This window comes from Kogia breviceps, chromosome 12 (assembly GCF_026419965.1).
Source record: "Kogia breviceps isolate mKogBre1 chromosome 12, mKogBre1 haplotype 1, whole genome shotgun sequence".
Lineage (NCBI taxonomy): Eukaryota > Metazoa > Chordata > Mammalia > Artiodactyla > Physeteridae > Kogia > Kogia breviceps.
The window spans coordinates 89,455,644-89,469,185 of NC_081321.1; the positions used below are offsets into that span (position 1 = coordinate 89,455,644).

The 13,542-nt window shown below is 39.9% G+C and overlaps 1 protein-coding gene across 2 annotated transcripts in view; it reads right to left on the reverse strand.

The window, feature by feature from the left end:
• The window catches only part of SYN3 (synapsin III), a 443,491-nt gene that overhangs the window by 352,005 nt on the left and 77,944 nt on the right, over nucleotides 1-13,542 (reverse strand). The gene's annotated exons all lie outside the window — the stretch shown is intronic.

Sequence of the window (13,542 nt, forward strand, 5' to 3'; positions counted from 1 at the left end):
CCCTTTCTGAAAGATGAGGAAGCTGAGGTGCAGAGAGACATAGTGACATGTCCAAAGTTGCATCGCTACTAATTTCTACCTCTCTGAAGGTGGAAGAAGCAACTCTAACTCCAGTGGAGGGGACGGTGGGGAGAGAGAGGTAGGAGGTGGGCATGGAAGAAACTTTATGGTCACCAAGAGAGGGGCCGAGGCAAGAGTACAGGGAGCATTCTTGATGTTTCCGTGCCAGCTCAATCCTGCACTTGTATTTTATTAGACACTTCTGTATCCTTATAAGTCCATCTTTTTGTTGGCTTATTTGTTTGAGCAAGCTTTAGCAAATCTCTGTTGTTATTCCTGTGGAATATATCTGTCCTACCAGATTATATGCTCCCTGGGGATAGTGATTTGATGTTACAACCGTGTTTCCTAGGATTGCCATAACAAAGTACCACCACTAGGTGGCTTAAACACAGAAAATTGCCTTCTCACAGTTGTGGAGGCTAGAAGTCCAAAATCAAGGTGTGGGCAGGGTTGGTTCTTTCTGAGGGCTGTGCAGGAAGGCTCTGTTCCAGGCCTCTCTCCTTGGTTTGTAGATGGCCACCTTCTCCCTATCTCTCATTACAATGTTTTTCCTCTATGCATTTCTCTGTATCCCTTTTACCAGTCATACTGGATTAGGACCTCACTTTACCTTGATTACCTCTGTAAATATCCTATCTCTAAATACCTATGTCCAAAAAAGGTTACATTCTGAGGTACTAGGGGTTAGGACTTCAACATAGGAATTTTAGGGAAACACAATTCAACCTGTAACCCCATACTAGAAAATGCATAGTACTAGACTGACTTACACAGAAGCCAAAAGCTATTTCTTTGAATTTAACGAACAAAAATAACTGCTTACATACATGAAACACTCACTACGTTCCAGGTACTGTCCTAAGCATTTTATACGTATGAATTCATTTAATCCTCATACTTGTCCAGATGAAAAACCAAGGCAGAGAGAGATCAAATAACTTGCACACTGTCACACAGTAGGTAGCAGAGCCAGGATTTAACCCCAGGAAGTCTGGCTCCAGCCTGTGCTTTTAACTGCTGCACCCCACTGTCCTCACTGTTTAGCTGAATAAGATATTAGGTGGATTACAAATGGGAATTTTAGGGACCTAAAAATAAACCACTTAAAGAGAAAAACAAGTTTACATTGAAGGGAAATATCATTTCATGGTGATTTAACTGTATCCCCTTGGAATCATTTACCAGGAATTATGACTAAAAACCTAGCCATCTCCCCAGATGGCTTTAAAGCAAACCCAGAGTGCTTGTGTTTCTTGCTTAATTAATAACCTCATTATGCTGTGGCAAGGTGAAAAGCAAAAAGCCCTGTTAATGAGGTCAGGTTGGTTAACAGTGGTAATGACCTAGTTATTAAATCTAATGCCTTAAAAATTCAGTCCCATCATGTTTCAGATACTTCATTTGTGAGATTACAAAGAAGAATTAGCATGAAAAGTTGTTGCTTCTGTGCGTGAAGCAAAAGAAATTAGAAGAAAGTTGCAACACAGAATAGCTGGTCACCAAGTATATGAAAAAAGGGAGCGAATCAGAATCTTGATGGTAGAATTTCTAACTCATAGATGGCAAAGACCCAGGGGCTGTCCTGCTGCCCAAATGGAAAGGCAAATACCTCGACAGAAGACACCCTCAGGCTTGTACATACCAGTCAGAAGTTCATCTTGTTCAGATCTGGGTGTCTACAGTTGTTTCCTAGTCATGGTTTATGAATAATTACAGAAGGTAGATGCCTGGGTTATAGGGCAGCAAGCCTCTGCTGGGTCAAGCACACAGAGTCAGGGTAGCAAAGAAAGTGCACCTCTTGCATCTAACTTTCTAAAAACTTCAACAACCACGGGAATGAACAGAGAAGTATCCTACCATCTCTCATTCTGGTTAGCATGATGACTCCCCTGGTAGAATCCCAAAGACCAGCCAATTTTAAAGACCCTGAAAGCTCTCATAGAAACTACAGTGGGTTGAATTGTATCCCCTAAAAGATATGTCCAAGTCCCAACCTTTGATATCTGTGAATGTGACCTTGTGTGGAAATAAGGTCTTTGCAAATATAATTAAGGCTCTCAAATGAGATGATCATCCTGGATGATCAGGGTGAGCCCTAAATATAATGAGATGTCCTTACAAAAGAAGAGAAGGGGTGACAGAGGGCCACAGGAAAGAAGGCTGTGTGAAGACAGAGGCAGAGATTGGAGTTACATTGCCAAAAACCAAGGAACAACAGGAGTAACTAGAAGTTGGAAGAGGAAAGGAAGAATCCTCCTTTAGAGCCTTCAGAGAGAATGCAGATCTGTTGACACCTTGATTCCAGATTCCCGGCCTCCAGAACACTGAGAGGATAAATTTCTATTGTTTTAAGTCACCAGGTTTGTGGTAATTTGTTACACCAACCCTAGAAAAGTAATACAATAATTTTGGAAATTGGATCCAATTTTACTATTGCATGCAAAGGTGTCAGGGTTCAAAGGTCAACTGGTTTAGGTAAGCCTCCTTTATCCACTTCACCAAACACATAATTAAATGCATATAAATACACACATACGTTCTCTCTCCCCCTCTCTCTCACACACACATACAGTAATACATTGTAAACACTAATATCAGAGTCACTTAAATTTTCTGCATAAGTTAACCTTTTGATCTCAAAACATTTTGGCCCCAACTATTTTTAATGTAATGTCTCTTTAAATACTACACATTAGGCATTGTGGTATATAGATAAATAATTTTCAAAGAAACTACATTTAAATATAACTGTTCAAGATATTAGCTGATGTGTTTGGTCAAGTTACTAACTGCTTTGAATCTCACTTTTGACATCTTTAAATGGAGGCAATGATATCAGTAGTATCTACCTTTAAATTTTTTGGTAAAGATTCAAGATAGTATATATGAAGCATCTAGCACAGGGCTGAGACATACACAGGAGGAGGATCTCTGTAAACAGCTATCATTATTATGTTCAAATATTTAATTGTTTTAGTGAGAGTAAACTGAATGCATAAAAAATGGTATAACCAGAAAAAGAGCAACCCCTTCAAATATTTATAATATAAACAATTTTCAAAATATTAAGGCATAAAATATAAAGAGTAAGGACTTCTGCTTAATGGCCACAAGGGAGTAACAGGGATTATATTTACACTCTCATCTTAAACTTAGAAAGCCAGACAAACTATACTAAGTAATAGCTTTCAGACATTGAACAATAGGCATTGCAGGACTGTGACCCCTGCAGAAAGGAAACACATGAAATTACCCCTGTGATTGCCCTAGCTGACTGCCTGGAGGCAATTCCCAGGCCTGGGAGACTGCAATCAGTGCCCAGAAGTCTCACTAAGAGTCAGAGGTTAGGATTCAGGGATGTTGAGGTGGCTAGAATTTGCAGTGCAGAGCAAAGGAAAGATACAACTGCCCAGAAAAAGACCTGAAGGCAGATCTGTAAGTCTTTCGCTGAGTACTGATCTGAGCATGCATGAAAGGAAACTACTCAGGGCCAATGATAGAACTATCAGAAAACAGTAGACTCAACACTCCAGAACACAGACAGGGCTGGAGATAGTTCATGTTCTCACCAGTCAAAGTGTAAAGACCTTGTAATATGAGTAGAGTTCTCAAAAATTTAGTAGTAGAGTTAAATTAGCCCTAGACTGCAGCATGCTCTGGATCTAAGATGACCAATCTGTACTAGTTTACTTGGAGCTTTCCCAACTTTAAAACCAAAAGTCCCACTTTTCAGAAGCCCCTTCAGTCTCAGTCTTTAACTGAAAGTTCCATGTCCTGGGAAACTCCTTTGTCCCAGGCAGACTGGGATGATTAATAACTCTATCTAGATCTGTCCTAAGAAAAGTTTTAAAGGCATGCCCTGAAGGGATCAAACTTATGCCAAGTAATTTAACTGCATCCCAAAACAAAGTACAACACTATTTATAGGAATACAACAAAATCCAACACCCAACATGTTAAATTTACATTGTAAAATTTATGAAATTCAATCATAAATTACCAGACATGAAAGGAAGCAGGAAAATATGAACCATATTAAGGAGAAATCAAGAAAAGATCCAAAAACGAGAGATGATGGAAAGAGCAGAAATGGAAGTTAAAACAACTATTATAAATATGCTCCACATTCCCAAGAAGGTAGAGGAAAACTTCAACATGATAAAGAAATGTAAAACTTAAAAGTGGAAAAAACAGAAATTTCATAGATTAAAAGTATAATATCTTAAACATAAAATGTACTGTATGGGATTAATACCAGATTAGACAAAACAGAAGAAAATATGAGTGAGCTTGAAGAGAAAGCAATATACACTTGTACAAAATGAAGCCCAGGCACAAAAATACTGGAAAAAAGAGAAAAAGAACCTCAGTGAGCTACAGGACAATATCAAACAGTTTAATATATGTGTAACTGAAGTTTTAGAAGGAAAAAAAGGTAAGATTATAAGGGTTTTTAAAGGGTTAAGTTTAGGAAATATTTAAAGAAAAATGGCCAAAATTTTTCCAAATTTGATGAAAACTATAAACCCACAGACCCAAAATATTCAATGAATCCCAAGCAGAAGAAACATAAAGAAAATCCTACCAAGGCACATAATAATCAGCTTACTAACAAACCAGTGATGAACAGAAAATCTTCAAAGCAATCAGAGGGGGAAAATACACTTTATATAAAGAGACGCAAAGATAAGCAAGACAGCCAATGTCTCGTCAGAAAACATTAAACTAAAAGACAGTGGGACAGGGCTTCCCTGGTGGCGCAGTGGTTGAGAGTCCGCCTGCCGATGCAGGAGACACGGGTTCGTGCCCAGGTCCGGGAAGATCCCACATGCCGCGGAGCAACTAAGCCCGTGAGCCATGGCCGCTGGGCCTGCGCGTCCAGAGCCTGTGCTCCGCAACGGGAGAGGCCACAACAGTGAGAGGCCCGCATACCGCAAAAAAAAAAAAAAAAAAAAAAGACAGTGGGACAGCTTCTTTAAAGTACTGAGAAAAAAAATTGTCAACCTAGAATTTTATATCCAGCAAAGTACATTTTAAAAAAATCAAGGCATGCTAAAAACTTTTTTAAGCAAATAAAAGTTGAGAGAATTTATTGAAAGTCTAAGTAATGTTAAAGGAAGCTTTTCAGGCAGAAGGAAAATAATACCAGATGGAAATTTGTACTGACACAAAATGAAGAACCCTGCATATGGTAACTAAATGGATAAATATGAAATATTTTTTGTTTTAAAATGTCTATAAAAAATAATCAACTTAAAAAATATTTCTGAAATCAAATTTCTTCCAGAGGAAATTATACTCATTTGGACCACTTATACTTTCTTGTTTATATTATACTCATTTGGACCACTTATACTTTCTTGTTTATATTTCTAATTTCTCTTATGACTTTTTTCTTCAAAGTCTTCTTAATTTGAATTAGGGTCAAGTTGTCATAGTTTGCCATGCCTGTAGGCACCCCACTTTCACTTTACATTCTTCCATAGAAAGTGAATTTGTAAATACTCCAGGACTCAAAAGGAAGTCTGTTCCTTTTGCTTCAGTGTAGTTCTCTGCTTCTGAGGGCAAATAATTGGCTGCAAAACAATAGTATGTACTATGGAAGTTTATGACACGTGTGGAAGTAGAAAGTGTAACAAGAAGAACACAAAGATGGAAATGGAAATGTACTGTTAAAAGGTTCTTACAGTGTATGTAAAGTGGTATAATGTTATTTAAAGATAGATCTTGATAAATTAAAGATATTGTGAATCTTAGAAGAATGCCTCAAAAAAAAAAGGATAGCTAAATTAAAGTTCACAAATTTTAAGTTTAGAGCTTGATGGATTTTAATTCATTTGTACTTGTATAATCAATATCAAGATGAAGACTGAGAAAATTTCCAGCCTCCCTGAATGCTCCCTCAACCTCATAATAGCTGATATCAACTCTCACACCATGACACTACCACTTTAATGTCTTCTATTTCCATAGCTTAGTTTTGCAAGTTCTTGAACTTCATATAAATGAATCTCACAGTATGTACTCTTTGGTATTTGCCTTTTTCACTCATCATTATATCTGTGTGATTAATCCATGATGTTGGGGTTAGATGAAATCATTTTATTTCTGTGTAATGTTTCATTGTCTGAGTATACCTGTTCTGCTGATGATGGACACTAGGACTATTTCTAGTCATTGGCTATTAAGAAAAAAGTTGTTTTGCACATTCTTGTACATCTCTTTTGGTGGACATACACACTCATTTCTTTGGGCTATATATCTAGGAGTGAAATTGCTGGGTCATAGGATAGGCATATATTTAGCTTTAGAAAATATCACTGAAGAATTTCCCAAGGTGGTTTCATCAATTTAAACATCTATTAGGATTATGAGAATTATAGTTGTTCCATGTCCTCTTCAACACTTGGTATTGTGAGTGTTTTAAATTTTAACTATTCTGATGGGTGTTTAGTGGTAGCACATTGTAGTTTTAATTTGCATTTCTCTGATAGTGATATTGAGCACCTTGTCAAGTGCTAATGAGCAATTTAGATGATCTCTTTGATTAAATGCCTGTTCAAATCTTTTGTTCATATGTTTATTTTTTGTTTGCACTTTTCTTGTTAGTATGTAAGAGGTATGTGAAATATATTCTGGACACATTCTTTGTTATATACAACCATTTGCAAATATCTTCTTCTAGTCTGTGGCTCATCTTCTAACTTTCATAATTTTTAAAATGAAGATTTTATATAAATACAGAAAACAATTTTAATAACTTTTAAGTTAGTGTTCTTATTGTATTTAGTTTAAAAATGTTTTGCTTATCCCAAGGTCATGTGAAGCTTTATTGTTTTATATTTCACATTGAGGTCTATAATCCATCTATAATTAATTTTTTGCATAAGATGTAAGGTAGGTTAAGTTTTTCCATATGGTTATTCAAATAACTTGGCACTATTTATTAAAAAGACCAATCTTTCTTAATAGAATTGCACTGATGCCTTTGCCAAACATCAAGTCACTTCGTATGTGGCAGTCTATTTACAAATTCTCTATTCTATTCTATTGATCTAGTTGTTTATCCTTACATCTGTCTCAGGTTGTTTCAGTTACTGTAGCCTGACAGTGTCTTGACATCAGATAATATAATATTCTAAGAAGGAGGCAACCCAAATAGTACCCAGTGATAACAGGTCCAAAGACAAGGCAGAATGACCACATACCTCTTATCCCCTCAACCTGCTGATCAGCTAAAAAGTCTTCCTACTCACCCACTCCAAGATACATGCAGACACTGGGCAACCAGACAACCTCAAAGGCTCTGTTCAGAATAAACTGATTGGATGTTTCCCTAGTGATGTAATTGACTGGACAGAATATGTTCCAGCACTATTCCCTAATTCAGACTTCAACCCACCATTGCAGCTAGACCTCTCAAAGAGTTCCTCAGGGAAAGCCCTACCTCTCTTAAAGGTTAAAAAAAAAAAAAAAGAAAAATCAAAAGCTCAGTCCCCTCAGCTTCCCTGACAAATCTCAACAGCTTGTTAGTGTGATCTGCCAGCTGGGAGGATGATAAACAAAGAAGCCAGCACTTCTGTTACTTTGGGTCTCCACCTATACTGAGGAATGGTGACTGTGGCATTCCACCACTGCCGTGCTTACCTACACCTACAAATTTTTCTTTGCTTTCTAAATGAACCTGTGAGTTTCAGCACAGTTTTAAACATCCTCTATTATTTTAGCTTCTTTCTATTGTACTTTGTTGAAAGCTTGAGCCCTCTATCTTATCTGCATTATTTTTTACTTATTTGTTGTTAGTAGGGAGATTTTAAAGTTATATGAAGGCTACATATAACTATGATTGTCAAGATTCTGTTTTAGGAAAGAAAATAGTCATGTTATATGTTTGCAGGATATTACCTCCAGACACCATAAAAGACAGATAGGTTTTCACAAAATCAGGCATATATATGGTCTTTGTATTTTGCTACTCTTGTTAAAACCAGGTGTGCGAGATTTTCAACATTGATCTCAATGATACCTGAAAGTGCTGGACTATGTGAGTTTTCCTGTTTATGACTTTTAGTAAACATATACATGGAGGAAGGAAAGAATGGTGGAAAAGAGATTGGTCTTGAAGTCTGGGGTCCAGGGAGCTAAATTTTGGATTTAACACTGACCCGTGTATGACCTTAGGCAAACCCCTCATTCTCTCCCCACTTTAATTCTCTTCATCTTCAAAATGAAAGTCATAATCAACATGAGTCAATTATATCTATGGTCCCTTTCATTTTCATCTCTCTTTCTTTCTTAACCAGTCTCCTAATGATCACAGAAGGAAAATACTATTATCACAGCATATGAAAAAGAAAGGCCAAGCAATCATATTTTTATTAGAAAGTTGTTCACCACTTTATACTCAGCTCCTGGTACACAGGAGGTATTAAAAACATACTTGTAGAATAAAGTGTTGTCTTTATATTTTATAGGTGGGCACCTACACATACTAGATAACTCACCTTCTGAAACTCTGTCCATTGCCAGACCCACCAGACCATAGCAATGGGGAGGGTGTTTCCAGGCAGAGAGGAGGAAAAAGGCCCAATCTAAGTTACCATGAACAAAAGCACAGGTGAGAACACAGGGTTCTCGGGTCAATGGAGTAGTGAGATGTCTTCTGTAGCTGGGGTATGGAGTATACGGAGGAACACAATAGGACAGAGCTAGAAAGGTGGGTGGGAGACCAGTTCTGAGGATTTTGAATTCCCTGTGAAGGAATATGCATGTCACTCTATAGGGTATTAGAATTCTATTGCTGCCATAACAAATTACCATAAATGTAACAATTTTAGACAACACAAATGTATTATCTCACTGTTGTATACATCAGAAGTCCATGTTAATTCAGCTGATTTCTGTTCCAGGTTTCACAAAGCCAAAAATCAAGGTATCAGCCATCTGGGCTCTTACTGGGAAGCTTTGGGAAGAAGCTGCTTCCAAGCCTATCAGGTTGTTTGCAGAATTGAGTTCTTTGCAGTTGTAAGACTGAGGTCCTACTTAGTTGCTGATTTCAGCTGGGATCCTCTCCCAGCTCCTTAAGGCTGTCTGCACTCCTTGTCACATTGCACTCCCCATCTTCAAACTAGTCATAGCATGTCAAGTCCTTCTCATTCTCCAAAATATTCTGACTTCCCTTCTGCCACATCTCCCTCTCTAGCCAGAGAAAGTTCTCATTTTTAAGGGCTTCTGTGGTTAGACTAGCCCACTTGGATAATCAGAGATACTCTTCCTATCTTGAGTCCTTAATTGTAATCACATCTTCAACTCCCTTTGGAGTATCATTTTCACAGGTTCCAGGGATTAGGGTGTAGTCATCTTTGGGAGACCACTGGGAAACACTAAGGTATGCAGAGTAGGGGAGCAGTAGATATTTAACCACAAATATTTACATACTATTTTCTAAGTTCCAGGCTCTATTATCAGTGCTAGATATGGTTGGAATCATATCCATTAACAAAATCTCTTCTACAGCACCGTAGATCAGAAGGAAATATAAGCACCTGTTTATAATTAAACACATGTCCAGTTCCAAGAAAAGACGTGCACACACACCTACGAGTGCGCGCGCGCGCGCGCGCACACACACACACACACACACACACACACACACACACACACACACACAAGATGGAACGCATTCAGTTTGCCGTAAGGTCTTTCGCTGATTCTCTCTGGAACTGGCACCTGGCAAGTATGTAATGCCAAGCAGATAATATTACTGAAAGCAAGGGCTTTCATGTTTAGTTACCAATAATTGCATTTGCGATGATAATGATGTTGACAGAGTAGAAAATGGTGATTGCAATCATCATTATTATAATAAGTTGAAGGATACTATTAGGCCCACAGATCAATGGGAAAGAAACTGAAATTGGGACTTGGAATTGGATGAGTGACTGGAATGTACACAAGAAACCAAAAATGTGTGGGAATGTGGAGGTAGCAGCTATCAGCCTTGACCATGAAGCCTGACTGAAGGAGGGAGGATTTTGACAAAAGAGCTGTTGTCCAGAGTTCCTGAGAAAGACAAGATGCTGGCAGACAGATTGTTCTGGAATCCAAGGGTGGCCGATAAGATACTGGAAATTCCTGTTAGTTAGTGAAGACCTATCTGGTCCAGACTGTACCCTAAAGCCCTTAGAGTGTGCCCCTTTCCATGGCCTTAGACACCCTCTGTAATTTGTAGGAGAGGAAAGAGAGACAAGAGAGATACAGATACTGAGCTGATAGCAGAAGGTGGGCAGCCTCCAGTACCTGTCCTAATGCTAGGACAACTTCTCAACCTCTGCCCTATTTGCTAACCTTTCTCACTACACCTCATAAAGAGGAACTGTTAATCTAGTGCTCCGGACATCACAATGCTGCATTAAACAGTGGACAGGGTCATTGCTGGATTGAAAAGCCAGGCAATCATGTGTGATTCCGGCTTCCACACTCTGCTTCTCTGTAGCTGAGCGCCTGCTGATCTGGGTGGTCATCATGTTAACGTCCTCTCTCTCCTGCTTTGCAGCTCCTCAGAGAGGCCAACCTCAGCATCCATCTCTCTTTCAGCCACTCTCTCTCCCATGAGTTGGCAGCAGTGAACTCTGATTCCAAAGAGGCCCAGCTGTCCTGCTCTTTCTTTTTATAATTGTGTTTGTTGTACCTCGGAACTGTCTAGTAATACGTATTTAGTAAGTGACGTCTATGAATGGGATTTTGGCTTTAAAGACAGGTAAGAGGCTGCACTGCTTTGGTCTGGAGGTGATTCAGGCCAGCTTCAGCAGGTGCCCCTGCATGGGGGGTGGGCCTAGGCCAGCTAACACTTAGTGGTGTTTCAACTTTTTTTTTTTTTTAACATCTTTATTGGAGTATAACTGTTTTACAGTGGTGTGTTAGTTTCTGCTTTACAACAAAGTGAATCAGTTATCCATATACATGTTCCCATATCTCTTCCCTCTTGCGTTTCCCTCCCTCCCACCCTCCCTATCCCACCCCTCTAGGTGGTCACGAAGCACAGAGCTGATCTCCCTGTGCTATGCGGCCACTTCCCACTAGCTATTTTACATTTGGTAGTGTATATATGTCCATGCCACTCTCTCACTTCATCACAGCTTACCCTTCCCCCTCCCCATATCCTCAAGTCCATGCTCTAGTAGGTCTGTTTACTCTTCCTCCTTGTGTTTTTGTCTGCCTTAGGAACCTGGAAAAGGGCTGGTGGTGGTGATTGTCAAGGTAGGATTAGGGCATTCTCAAGTCCTCTAGCAAGTTTTCATCAAAATTCCACCCTAATCCCTAACAGATTGTTACGTTTACTCTTAGGAAGGAAACTGTGTTATTAACAAATTCCTTTTTAAAAAATGAGCATTCTGCATGTACTGTAATCTTCTTCACTTAAGTTCTTTCAGAGTCTCATAGAGTCTAAGAGAATTGTGAAAAGCATAAACAGCAGCAAAAACAATAAAACGGTACTAAATACAGAAAACTTAAGCTTTACACAGGTTGTGAGATCCTACATGACATTGCCTCCCACCATCCCCTGTCCTCCCCAGTTCAAACTCACTCTGTCATTTTCACGCTGGCCTCCTTTCCACTGTCAAACACACAGAGCAACTCCAGCCTCCAATCCCCCAGCCTCTAAGTCTTGCTTCCCGGAGCTGGCAGCACACCTCTGCTCCCTGGCACCCCCAGTGACACCTCCCCACAAAGCATCTGCTATGCTCCAAGCTCAGTTTTCTTGCTTAATCTTCCCTCACAGCATTCATCCCCCTCTGACATAAATATTTCTGTGCATCCCAATTAAATATTTAATTGTCCATCACTCTCACTAGAACAGAAATTCCAGGGGGCAGGGATTTTCTGTTTTGCTCAGAGCTCTATCCCAGCACCTAAACCACTGTCTGGGGAAACAAAACAGGTGCTCTGTAAATATCATTGAATGAACAGATGCTCATTTTGCAGATGCCACAGGTGAGGCCCAGGGAAGCAGAGTAACTTTGTCCAAAGTTGCAGCCTGAGATCCAAACCCAGGCTGACACCCTTTACATTGCACCGAGTGGCTTATTCGGGGTGTCTCGTGTCCTAAATCGCAGAGCTCTCATTTTTACATCTCAAGGCCTGCTCTCAGCAAGGCCTGCTCTCAGCAAGAACTGCTTGCTGTCGGTTTCCCAGCAGAGGCCGTGTTTTCAGCTCCGAGGGCCTGATGGGCTCAGTGACTTCTTTGGCTGGCATCTCGGGGCTGAGCTCTTTTCCACTAGTAACAGACTCACCTTGCAGACTTTGAAAGTCCGCAGACTCATTCAGTGGACACTTCCAGGGGAGGAAATCTTGGGCAGAAGCAGCACTAGGCTTCTCAGCGAAGGTCTTGGTCATTGGGTCAGCGAGTGCTGCCTGGCAGTACTGCCCGTCTCCCATGCTAAACCCCCAGCTACACAGGCAGATGCAAAGGCACCTCTGCTCATCAGAAAATCGTAATATTCCCGCGTGTGTGTGTGTGTATGTGTGTGTGTAGAAGGCAGGGAAGGGAGAGAAAAGACATAAAAACATGTCAAAATATACATAAAAATGTAGAAAAATAAAATGATAAAACCTACATTCTTAAATGTTCAAGTAGGGCTTCCCTGGTGGCGCAGTGGTTGAGAGTCCGCCTGCCGATGCAGGGGACACGGGTTCGTGCCCCGGTCCGGGAAGATCCCACATGCCACGGAGCGGTTGGGCCCGTGAGCCGTGGCCGCTGAGCCTGCGTGTCCGGAGCCTGTGCTCCACAACGGGAGAGGCCACAACAGTGAGAGGCCCGCGTACCGATTTAAAAAAAAAAAAAAAAACTTCAAGTAATGAAATATCCAAAATTAGTTGGAGTTTACCACATTACTTTTTAAAAAATCAACAGCATTGATTTGCAGTTTACGAAGTGTTTGGTATATAATGGTTTTTAGAACTGAACCCCATGAGTTTGAATCTGAGCTTTACCCCTAATTTGCTGTGCAACTTTAGGCAAGTTAGCCTTTCTATGCCTCAGTCCCTCATCTGTAAAGGAGGCTAAGAATGGTACCTTCCTAGGGCAGTAGTGAGCATTAGATGAATTACTCCATTTAGAAGCCCTTAGCAAGGTGCCTAAGTGAAAATAAGTGAGTAATCAATGTTAGCTATGACGGTTATATTCTTTAATTTGACCATTACAATGACCTCTTGATACGAGGGTAGGCATTAGCATTCCCATTAGCAGATGAGAAAACTGAGAAACAAAGAGAGCAAATGACTTGGCCAAGATCACAAAGCTACTGAGCAAGAGAGATGGAACTTCAACTCAAGTCATCCATTAATTCATTCATTTAACAACTTATTTTTGAGCAACTACTGTGTCTGTTACTTTCTCTGATGACACAGAAGGTAAAGTACCAGACAAAAATCCCTGTTATCACAGAACTTGTATCTAATGGGGGGAGATGGACCATT